Source organism: Tenebrio molitor, chromosome 5, assembly GCF_963966145.1.
Source record: "Tenebrio molitor chromosome 5, icTenMoli1.1, whole genome shotgun sequence".
Taxonomy (NCBI): Eukaryota; Metazoa; Arthropoda; class Insecta; order Coleoptera; family Tenebrionidae; genus Tenebrio; species Tenebrio molitor.
The window spans coordinates 12,675,870-12,687,269 of record NC_091050.1 but is presented as its reverse complement, the minus strand read 5'-3'; the positions used below and the strand labels follow the sequence as shown (position 1 = coordinate 12,687,269).

Sequence of the window (11,400 nt, the reverse complement as noted above, 5' to 3'; positions counted from 1 at the left end):
TAATAAATACCGGAACGGGCTGGCCCTCTAGCTCTAACTCTCGCGTGCAGAGCGCCAACTCAAGAAGTAAAAATCTGATACAACGCGTGATGGAGTGCGGCGATAATCCCCAAATCATAATTAAAAGTGGGAAATTAGTTGGGATCTAATTAACTAACATTTGCAAAGAGATTAACGCCGCACAGATTTCATTTGCACTCGCGTGAAACACCCAGAATTGTCATTCCTTCATCTCCCGGCCCAATCTATCAGCCGCAGCCAGCGAATTCCTGCCAGACAATTAATTCGAGTGGAAAAATGTCTGCACAATTTTTGGAATTGTCCCACTAGTTAAATACCACACCACACCTCTACAATGACTTCCGTTAGCCACGAATTTAGAGAAGACCTTGTGAGTCACCGCCTTCAATGTCGCGATTTTACGCTATTTAGTCGTTGTGGGAGCCGAGGATGAATGTTAAAATGCAAATGCGGTATCGGTGTCTTGACTGCATTTTAACCAAGCCCGTGATGCAATTAGGAGGTAAAAAACCGGATGAAATGCAAATCGAGTGGCAGGAGGAGATCGATAACTTCTTAAAAATCAGAAAATTTGTCATGGCGAGTGTTGTTGATTAAGGTGTTGGAAATTACACTGACAATAGTTGGATTGAGCTGAAATGGGTAATTAGTGGTTATCGTTATGACCACATTGACAATTAATCACTTATTTATTTAAATGAGAGTTGGTGGAAGATTTTCAACGTGTTTTTGTGTAAAAATATTATTACATAGTTGATTTTTAGACACACTCACTGTTTTTTTAGCTCATCTTGAGATCTATCTATAGTTGGCGCGGCGAACCAGTGGAGCAGTCACGAGGTGTTCACGTGATAGTTCCTAGCTAAATATTTTTTAAAGGATTTTTTTCCAGTTGTGTCCCTTTTGACAGGACTAGCAGTAAAGGACGAATATCCAACCGTCCCATTTAGTTTGACAGTAAATAACAAACATAATTAATTTTGTTACCCTCCAAATCTTGTTTGTTTGTGGAGGGTCTCGACCAAAATTCAGTTCAAGCGCTGATGCGGGGTTAAGATAAGACTTAAGTAATTTATTGCAGTTTACACCGCACCAAAAACTACCCCCACTAACCATCACACTGTAGGATTTTTCGTGTATTTTTTTGGAGGGTTTCTTCGAGAGAATTTGTATTTTTGTGTTCTGTCTGATGTTATTAAGGGATGCGACGTCTGAAGGGCGATCCGCCCATCAAGCAGCCACAAGAGCTCGTTTTCCTTCCCCTGTCATATTTAATAACCTGTAACATTTTCGTTTGCCGGGATAAAAGGGATGGAGATAAACATCCGAAAAATCTCATAAAATTTATAGGGGTCGGTCGTCCGTTCTCTTATTGTTTTACATTTTTACCTCTGAAATATGGTTGCGATTACTGAAAAATCCTTGCTATCCGAACGTGGAGGAGATATTGGCAAATTACAAGAAGGGCTGCATGTTATCGTCCAGAGAGCGGCGAGTTTCCTCCTGCAAAGGGATATCCGGGCCTCCTCGATTATATGTAAATAACGCGGCTTTGCATACCAAGCATCGGGATGTGTCCACTTTGATGAAATAATGAGGCTTGACCCCGCCGCCCCCACTTTTCTTCCGGGGGAAGTTTTCTCGTTTGCGGTCGAGATGAACCGTAATCCGTTTACATTTCTCCGATAATTAAGTAAAACAAATTCGAGGGATTTAATCGAAAATCGAAAGAAGCCATTTCCTGTTCATTTCCTGCAAATCCTGCCGCCGCGTTCCTGCATCGAGTGTCGCGTTGCTGATTCGCCACCGGCCGCATTCGCATTCTCGACGGGTCCGACAGATATATATTTCTAAGAAGTTGATAAGTCGTCACCCCGCACTCGATCCTTTGGATCCCGCCACCACAACTTTTCTGAACGACAAACTTTCCACATACATGTGCGGAATTTCCAACTTTCCTTAAATTTGTATCGTCTCGTTGAAGAAACAAATGGCCAACTTTGGCTTTATTGATGTCGACTCTCTCGACCCTTCGAGGACCTGTCAGGACCTCCGAATTATCAACACCGCAACCACCAAAAGGATTCGACACTTTCTCTAACTCAAATAAAAAACTGACACGTGGAGTACTGCGAGCTCAACGTTTAATGATGCTCACTTTTGCATTACGACGACAGAATTAATTAAATATCTTCGGAAGCAAGACGACCACGTGATTTGACGATATTCGAAGAAGTGAAGAGCGATAAGAGCTTGAGCATCGTTGAGTTTGTAAAAAAATGAAATTTTTAATAAAATGTTCATTTTGACTGTACTTGGCTAAGAAATTTTCTCTCTAGAGTATACATGTGTCAAATCTAGTAGCAATAGTAAAATAAATTTAGGTTATGTTTTGATTTTGATAATTTTAAAGCGAAATGCAACATCTAAGAGTAGAAGAATATAATAAAGTCTGTAAATGAAAGTGAAAAACTGAAAACAGGTAACAAAACTAAACAACGATGAATAATTTAAAATATCATACGTGCCAAGCGAGTAATATGAAAATGACTAGGGAATTAAACAACCTACAAAAAATTATTAGATTTGAAACTGGTTGTCGACACAGTTGTCCCTGAAAATTCAAATTTAAGTTGGCAGTACGGCCATTTATGGTAATTTTACAGTTCTATGGTTAACATTTCAATTGTCAAAAAAACGTCAAGGTCAAAAAGAACGAACGCCTTATGATTTCCTGTTTTTAGACTTAGGCATTCATTAACTACGGAGTAGATTCACGAAACCCAGATAATTTGTAAATCGTTAAAACGGCAACTACCTACAATGCAAAAAATACAATATCATCGTTTTGAATTTGCAATGTCTTATCGAGCCTTACCGGATTTCGTGAATGACCCCCTTAATAAATACGTCTTCTAACCAAAAAATATCTGGTAACGTCAGGGAATTTGGTGATTATTATAAACAATTCTTATTTCTCACTTTTAGATCATAACCTCAAAGTTGATATTTAGTTACTTTTTGTAACTAAATCTAAAGGCCGGTGTGCATTTTCATGACCAACTGCATCGACAACCATTTTCAAATCTGATATAGGTACGGTTCGTAAAATTCGGAATAAATTCGATAAAACTCTAAGTACATAGGTACTAATTTCTGGAAAAATCCTCGAAGACGTCAACTTTGTTTTTAAAAAGTGTATATTCTTCAGTACATACTTTACTTATGTTGACAGCTTTTCATCTCCTAATTATGACGTCATCAATAAATTTTTTAAATGACAACGCCCACTTTTTCTTCTTTTTCTGATAGGCCTTCGTACTGGCTAAACGATAAATGAAAAAAATTGGTACCTTACATAACAATTTTTTGTTAAAGAAAAGATTTCCGCCTGTCAAGTCTGTGAACGCGACGTTGCCAAACTTCCACGTTGTTACCAGCTAATTGAGTTTACAACGTGGCAAGCAACGATTTCGACGATTTATAATAATTCTAACTTAAAATTATAATTTACAAGATTTAAACAATATAATTTTCAGGATTGCTTTGAGGTTTCGGTGAGTCAGTTTTTCCATTACGACTGCTGAAAGCTTTTACTTTCTTGATTTATTGGATGTTAATGTATAACGTGATAAAAGTTCAGATTTTTATCTTGGGGTATGTCTAGTAATCGATCAATCTTAAAATTCTGTGACGTATGTTGTAAAAGTTAAAAACATCCTCCAGCAAATTACGGAGAGATAAAAATGAACGTGAAGGAAGAAAAACTCTTGGAAGGAGAGAAGAAAGAACGCAATAAAGATAATTAAGGATTAAGGAAGACAAATTAAGATTCTTGGCTGAAAATTACTTTGTGATTGGGTAACAAAGGTCTAAAGTTAAAATAAAATTATTATTACATTGTTTGTAATGTAAGCAAAAAAATTGCTATATTATGCCACGAGTGTGTTATGATGGCTATTACGGACGAGGTGAAGTGTGCGACACGCGCTTTACGCTAGTCCTACAATCATTTTACTGAGTAATTGCCTTTATAATGGGTAAATACTGTAAAATTTTATCATTGTCAAGAATTAATAATATTTGATAAGAGCTGATAAAGGACCACGTTGTAAATTGAAATGACTCGCTTACTTCAAAACCGGATTAAAACAATTAAGATTTTGCGAAAAGTCGCTGTTTTCTTAAAAACCCACATTTAATTGCCACGATATTGCAAGGAAATTACTAAGCAGTACTTTACCACTTGTAGGAAAATATGTATTTAAAATAGGACAACCGCAGAACTCTTCGAAACATAATTTCCAATAAAATATTTAAATTTAACAAACTCTCATCAATAGTTGAGTTAAGTAATGAGAGAAGCAAACAAGATCTGTGTGGAGCACTTTAATTAATTTAATTCATTAATAGTCGACAAATTACTAACCCGAAAGTTGAATCTCTATTTAATCACTCTTTAGATCAAGTGCAATTTCCATTAACTTTATTCAACTAAATCTGACAGCACCCACGGACATTTTCTATTCAATGAACCTGAACAAAATAATTTCTGCAAAAATAACTTCAAGGGTGAATTGTACAAGGTTATTTCACAGTTGCATCGAATTCATGAAGAATTGTGTTCTTGAAACAAAGTTCGTCAAAAACTAACGTTGCAATAAAACAAAACTGCAGCTTTTTGTGTTTATTCTCCAAAGAAAAATAATTATTAACTTAAAGAAAAATTTTCGCGTAGAAATGGAATTTGAATACCTACTACTAAAGTTTCAATACCAATGAGCTAAAGAAGAAGAAGAAACTTCTGGTTTAATGGACGAAATATAACGAGTGTTTTTTTAAATTTGGCTTTTGTGAACGCACCACCGGATTACAACTCTAATCAGCTCTTTAAACTTAACCTCACTTTTTGCGTTGTTTGTGTTTTTGCAATTTAAAAACGTTGTGTTTTTAAGACGAGTGGTTCATTCACAATCGACTCTTCAACGCCAAATTTAAAAAAATACCCTTTATCTACGATCGTGTAAAAAGTAGGCACTTTTTGCACTAAAAATCGTTGTCAAAGTTGACATTTAGTGAACTGACGGAATCGTGCCATAAAACTTTTAGTACACGCTTTTACGGCACAGAACTGTCAGAATAGAACAATACAATTTGTTGGAAACATTGTTTAGAAGTAGGTTGCTAAACGACGTGGTTCTCAAACCACTTTGGTTATTCATAAAATATTGAATCAATAATAATTATTTTATACAAATTTATGTTGAAACCGGTGCGATGATCTCACGATCGTAGATAAAATGTTGTAAGACATACGTGTAAAAAGTTCCTTTGTTGCACTCACATCCTTTAAAATACTCCCTCGAACCAAGGTCGTATTTTAAACCCGTTCGTGCAATAAATGACAACTTTTTACACATATCTTAAGTAACTATTATGTACTTCGATGTTTCGTTGAAAAGATCTCTTACATCTTTCGATGTGGACTGTTGTCAAGATGTTTCTAAAAATATTAGAAACATTGAAGTAGGTACTTTTTGAATCAAGAAATAGACTCGAGAGTCAAACTACAAATTTTTAATAATCTCTTATTGCAGTTATAGATATTACATCAAATAAAAAATTTCCCGCCACTATCTTGGTTTTATTTTTATAATCCTAGCAAATTTAGTTGTTTTCCCAGAAGAAGCTTCCCATTGGAATATTTTCCAATTTTTATCACTTTACTTTTTGAATCATCGTCCATTGAATACTTTTCCATGACTTTAACAAATGGTAGTTCGCTATGACGAAGTTAAAGTTTTCGCAATGCCACGTCATCAAACAAGGAACTTCAAGAAAGACCACAAACGTTATTAACGTACGCACTTTATAGAGTATACTGTACATATGCATTATGCAGAATATGCATAGTTGTTAGTGTTTGATAAAACTATTTGCAAAGTTGTTAAAAACGAAAGATAACAAAACCAGGTGAAATCGTTCGGTTTTGATGACGCTGAAATATCGTCTTGATTCGTTCAATTTAGCAAAATTTGCGGCGAATAATTTCGTATCGATAGAGTAAAAAAAAAACACGAGAAACACAAAAGCTGGTCATAATCGCGAAACGCAAAGTTTGTAGAGGCAAAATGGAAGTCGCCTCACAATGAGTTGTTAAAGATCCCGATTAAAAATGACAAACCCGTTCTGAAATCGATAGCCCATCCAGCCAGTCGAGACCCACTCCACGTGATCAATCGCTTTGAAAAAGCTCTCCGAATTCCAGCCTACTAAAACTGGAACCGAGCAAACACCGATGTCCATCAATTTAATCGAGCGACGCGAGCAAACATTCTTTTTAATTATTCACAAATCGCTTATCTCTTTTATGACAGCACCTCACTCTCACAATTGATCTACATAAAATCGACTCGAAACGGACTTACTTGAATGTTTGCACTTCCTCCGCAGGTGGGACTCACCGACTGGAAATGACTGCCGCTTCCACACAAAAATTTTGTTTATTTTCGGCGAAACCTTGACGATTTTGTTTAACGATTTCCATCTTTCCAACCTGCGAAGCGCTCCCATGATAATAAAATCGCCGGACAGCTGCTCAGAAAACTTCCAAAATCGAATGGACACTTAAAATTTATACTCCGCACCTGTTTTATTTCCATTTCTCTTGTGAAAGCTTTAACACGTTTCATGGTCAGCGTGGCTCGTGAATAAATAAGCAACAATGTGCACCCAGTGTTCGCAAATAATCAAATACAATTGCTGAAGGATCTTTTAACTGGGCAAACAATGCCACCTGCGTCTCTGCCCCACGTTCGGTTTGTGACAGTTCATTTTTCAATTCCACTGTTTTGTTTTTATTATCCGTCATTAGACCAGATCGAAATTGATTGCCTGGAATTCTCTCAACATCAAATTGGATCCTACTCGAACTTTAACAAGTTAACGCTTTGTTTACCGTGTTAGGGACGTTTATCGCAAACAGATGTCCGCAGGCGTCGAGTGGAGACAAATCGGTTATGTAGAAAGGTGCATTCTTTTTCTGGAGGAGAAGAGTAGAACGCTCATTTTTTATCCAGGTGGAAATTGTGCCATTCTAAAATTGATAAAAAGATATTTTGAAAAATACTGAAATAATGTAGTAAGTGGTAAACAATCTCCGATTTGATAACACCTTCACCATGGGTGTTGATACAGTCAATGTGAAGCAACCTAGAAGAAAAAAATGATGGGTTGTTCTTTCTCAAGATCTGGACCAGCTGGATTTGTTGCTTTGGAAAATGCACAATTGATGCAAAATGGAAAATGTGTACATCCTGGACCATTTAGCAAAGATCAAACTGAAGAAGAAAGGGGGAAGATGTATGTACTGTTTGTAGACTTCAGGGAGGCGTTTGACAAGGTGCACACAGAGAAAATGAGAGAGAGAGAGAGAGAGAGAGAGAGAGAGAGAGAGAGAGAGAGAAAGAGGAATAAGCGAATGGCTGGTACGGAAGATTCAGGAGATACACGCGAGAACAAAGAGCAAGGTGAAGGTGGGAGAGAAGGAAGGTGAATGGTTTGAGACGACAAAGGGAGTGAGACAGGGCTGCCCGCTCAGCCCTCTGCTGTTCACGATATATGTTCAGGAAAGCACAAAAAGCGGGGAGTGTGGTAGGTGTTTGCGGATCACCTGGTAATAGTGACAAAGAGTGAGAGAAAAAAGAAGAAATGATGAAGAGCCTGGGAAAGTATGTGAGGAAGAAAAAGCTGGTGAAAATAATGGTGTTCAACAAGAGAAACAGGATGAGTGAAGATAATGAGTGGAAGCGGGAGGGAAGGAAGGAAAATAGAATGAATGAGGGAGATCAAGTACTTGGGCTACACCTTCAACGAGAAAACCACGGACAAGGCACACATGAGAGAGCTAGTGAGGAAGACGAACAAGGTAGTGGGATGTGTATGGGGAATAAGAGAAAGAAAGTGGAGAAGTGATGTCAGGAGGAGAATGATGATATTTGAGAGCATGATAGAGAGGATATTGATGTACTGGGCAGAGATCTGGGGATTGAAGGAATAAGAAGAGGTAGAGAGACTGCAAGAAAAGTATTTGAGATGGGTGCTAGGAGTAAACAGAAGAGAAATGCCAGGTTACATAGTGAGGGAAGAATGCAAGAGGAATAGGCTGAGAGTGAGAGCGGGAAAGAGAGCGACAAAATTTGAGGACAAAATGGATGGAAGAGAAGAGTGCTGAATAGTGGATACTAACGGAATGCTGAAGAGAAAAGAAAAAAACACGGAGAAGAAAGAGAGAGAGAAATACTACCAGAGGAACGGGTACGCCAGTGAAGAAGTGGAAAGATTGAGAGCAAAAGGAAGATGGATGAATGTAGAGCTGAGTGAAAGGGACAAAGACAGATAAGCAAGAAAGAAGGGAGAGAATCAAAGAATTCAGGTACAACAGGGAGTATGAGAGGTGTATGACCGAGGAAATTCCGGAGAGAGAGAGAGAGTGCAAGAGGCAAAAAAATTGATGACGAGAGTTAGAAGTGGGTACGAGGAGAGAGAAAACAGCTATTGGATGGAAGGAGAGGGAAGAAGGTGCAGAATGTGCTAAGAGGAGAGAAAGACGATCGAGCACATGTGGAACGAATGTAGCGAAACGAGAGAAGGGGGGGAAAGGAGCGGGGAAAAATTCCGAATGAAGACGGAAGGAAGATAAGATGGATGAAAAAGATATGGAAGAGGAGGGAAAGGATAGAGAAGAAGAGGAGTGGGAGAGGTTATTTTTGGAACAATCCCTTCATTTTGAACTTGAAGAGTAATTGCAGGAATTAGACTGGCTCATCGCTTCTAGGAAAATAAAAACGACTTGTTTACTAACCTTTCAAATTTTACCGCAAGAACAGATAACAGAGCTTATCTTGTAAATAATAGGTTAATTATGACGAATCATTTGACGCAGTTATTCTTCAACGTTGATAAATAATTATATTATCTAACCTAATTTTGGTTTTCTCAAGAATTTTTGAATTCATCTGGTCAGAATGCGATTTTTTTTACTAAATTATATTACTTCAAAAACCTACTCGTACATCAAAAGTATGATACTCGTAATAAACATTTTTAAAAATCTTCCATGAAAAAAAAAATGACTCAGCATGAACTGCTTATCACCAATTGATTCTTTTCCACCAAGTTTTTGACGTCTTTCTCCAAAAAATTCACATTTCCTGAAATTAAACGTTGTAATAATAATTTTAATTGTAATATTTTTTATCTACTATCAATACATAATCGCAGACATTATGACATTCATTTGAATATTATAATGACATACTTTACGCCACTAGTGCGGTAAAGTGCAATGTAAGGTAGAATTTTTGTGCTCCATAGAGTTTTTCCTATCTCGTATCGTAAAAAGTCACGTTACAATACTTGTGTCATGAATAAAAATTAGATACAGATATACTTGCAATAAAAACTTTGTCCAATAAATCCTACTTTGATCGTTGCTAAATGGAAAATAGAATACTTAATTTTCCAGAAAACATTTTTAATGCAAGGATACAAAAATATTAACTAAGTGCTGCAAAAAATGCATTATAAAGTATACTTATTAGAAAAAGAAAACACATTTTCTTGATATGTTCTTTCCTTAATTTAATTCAATTCGCAAGATTTTACACTTCTTTTCTTACATTTCGTTCAAGATTCTTTTTTTTTAGAAATTTTTACTAAAATGCATTCACGTTGTTTTGACATAATGGGAGGCCATGGAAAATTTGTATTTCATTTGGTAGTAGGCAAATCTGTTTGTTGAATTAGGTTATGTTTTTCTAAGTTTGAGGATATAAATAGCGTCAATGTCTAGTGCATCGTTGTCAGTTTTATTAGTTTACAATAGAAGAAGACTCAGACATCGCGGGAAATTCAGCAACATGTTATGTTCATTTCGATAGGTCCGCATATCGGGCACTTCAGTGAAAGAAATCAAACAGTGTGTCCAACGTTAAAAAACATAAATCATGGCGTCCCATTATACCAAAACAACGTGGAAATTTACACTTTATACAAATTTTTAACTTCAATTTTTACCGTTCGTTCAAACTATTGAATAAACCACCACCGCAGCCCTTCCTGTATCAAAATGCATTCATTCTCATGCACTTTTCATGTCTACCAAAAAAGAAATCAAATTTGATTTGTCTCAATCCGGAACCTGAAAAGAACGAACGTCGACTATTTGGTCCTTGTTCATCCCACTGTCCAATTTCCGCGATACAAAACCGTCGAAAAACGCAATTCGACTTATTCCTCCGACTAATCTAAATTGAATCAGCAATCCTCCAGTTCTAGATAATTCAAGACCCCGATCGGACTCTCCTGCTTTAAAAAATCCCCTGAACCCACTTAATTATGACCACGACCCCTCGTGCATAAATCCACCCCCAAACATCATCACATGCTCATAATCAGATCCCCGCGAGTAAATTAGATTCGCGGCGAAACACCGTGTAAAAGTTACCCCCAGGGGTTGTTCTTAACCCGGCCGGCGTCACTTTCCAGGCGGATCGGTCGCAACAAGCAGGTGAGTGTGCCAAACACAAGAACAGTTTTAAAAGTTCGCGATAATAGTTTTTTGCGAGAGCGAGCAAGCCGTTGTATGGAAATGGAGGCGCGTAGGTCGGCGCGGTTTAAAATCTTTCAAACAGTCGAATGGAAGAAGACGTTCGATCGATTTATGGGGTAGAATCGGGTCGTAAACTTTGATTACCAAACCTTGAACTTCTGTCCCGGCCGCAGACCGCAGTCGAGGGGCCAGAAAAAGCGCAAAGTGGTTGTCGCTGAAAAAGATAATTTTTATTGGTCTCTGGTGAGCGAAAAATTGTGCACAAAACAAACAAGAAATTATGACAGCTAGTGCTAGTAGGTTCATTCTTCGAATTCACGTCTTCCTTTAGCTTTCTGGTCCTTCTCTTCATTTTCTTATCTTGCTTTCCATTCCGCACTTTCCTTGTCTCTTCCAATTCGCGGACGTACACGTTTCGCCTTTTTTTCTATTGTTTGATCTGTCAAGAATGTTTTGACAATTCGTAGACACCAGTGCAGCTTCAGCTCTTCTCTATTTGTCAGAACTGGGGGAAAATGTCGGTGGTGTAGCTAAATTGGTCCAGATTTGGCCCCCGTCGCCCCGTTTTGGACCGCGAGTCTTCGCGAGTCCATTAAGTGGTGGTCCACAGAGGTCAGCGATGACGCGCCAACCGTTCGGTTGATGTCGCGAATGTAAAAAAAGAGGAAGAAGAAGAAGCAGAAGAAGAAGAAGAAGAAGAAAAAGAAGAGAGACGGTGTCGGAGCGCGTGTGACTGCATGTATACACACATACCGAAGGTGTTCCAC

The 11,400-nt window shown here is 37.7% G+C and overlaps 1 protein-coding gene across 1 annotated transcript in view; it reads right to left on the bottom strand.

Annotated features, from left to right (window-relative positions):
- Nucleotides 1-6,610, bottom strand: part of LOC138130385 (uncharacterized) — a 49,342-nt gene extending 42,732 nt beyond the window's left edge. The window contains exon 1 of the mRNA XM_069046829.1: nt 6,450-6,610. The gene's annotated coding sequence lies outside the window, so the exon portion shown is untranslated. The remainder of the gene's footprint in view (nt 1-6,449) is intronic.
- Nucleotides 6,611-11,400: the final 4,790 nt, after the last annotated feature.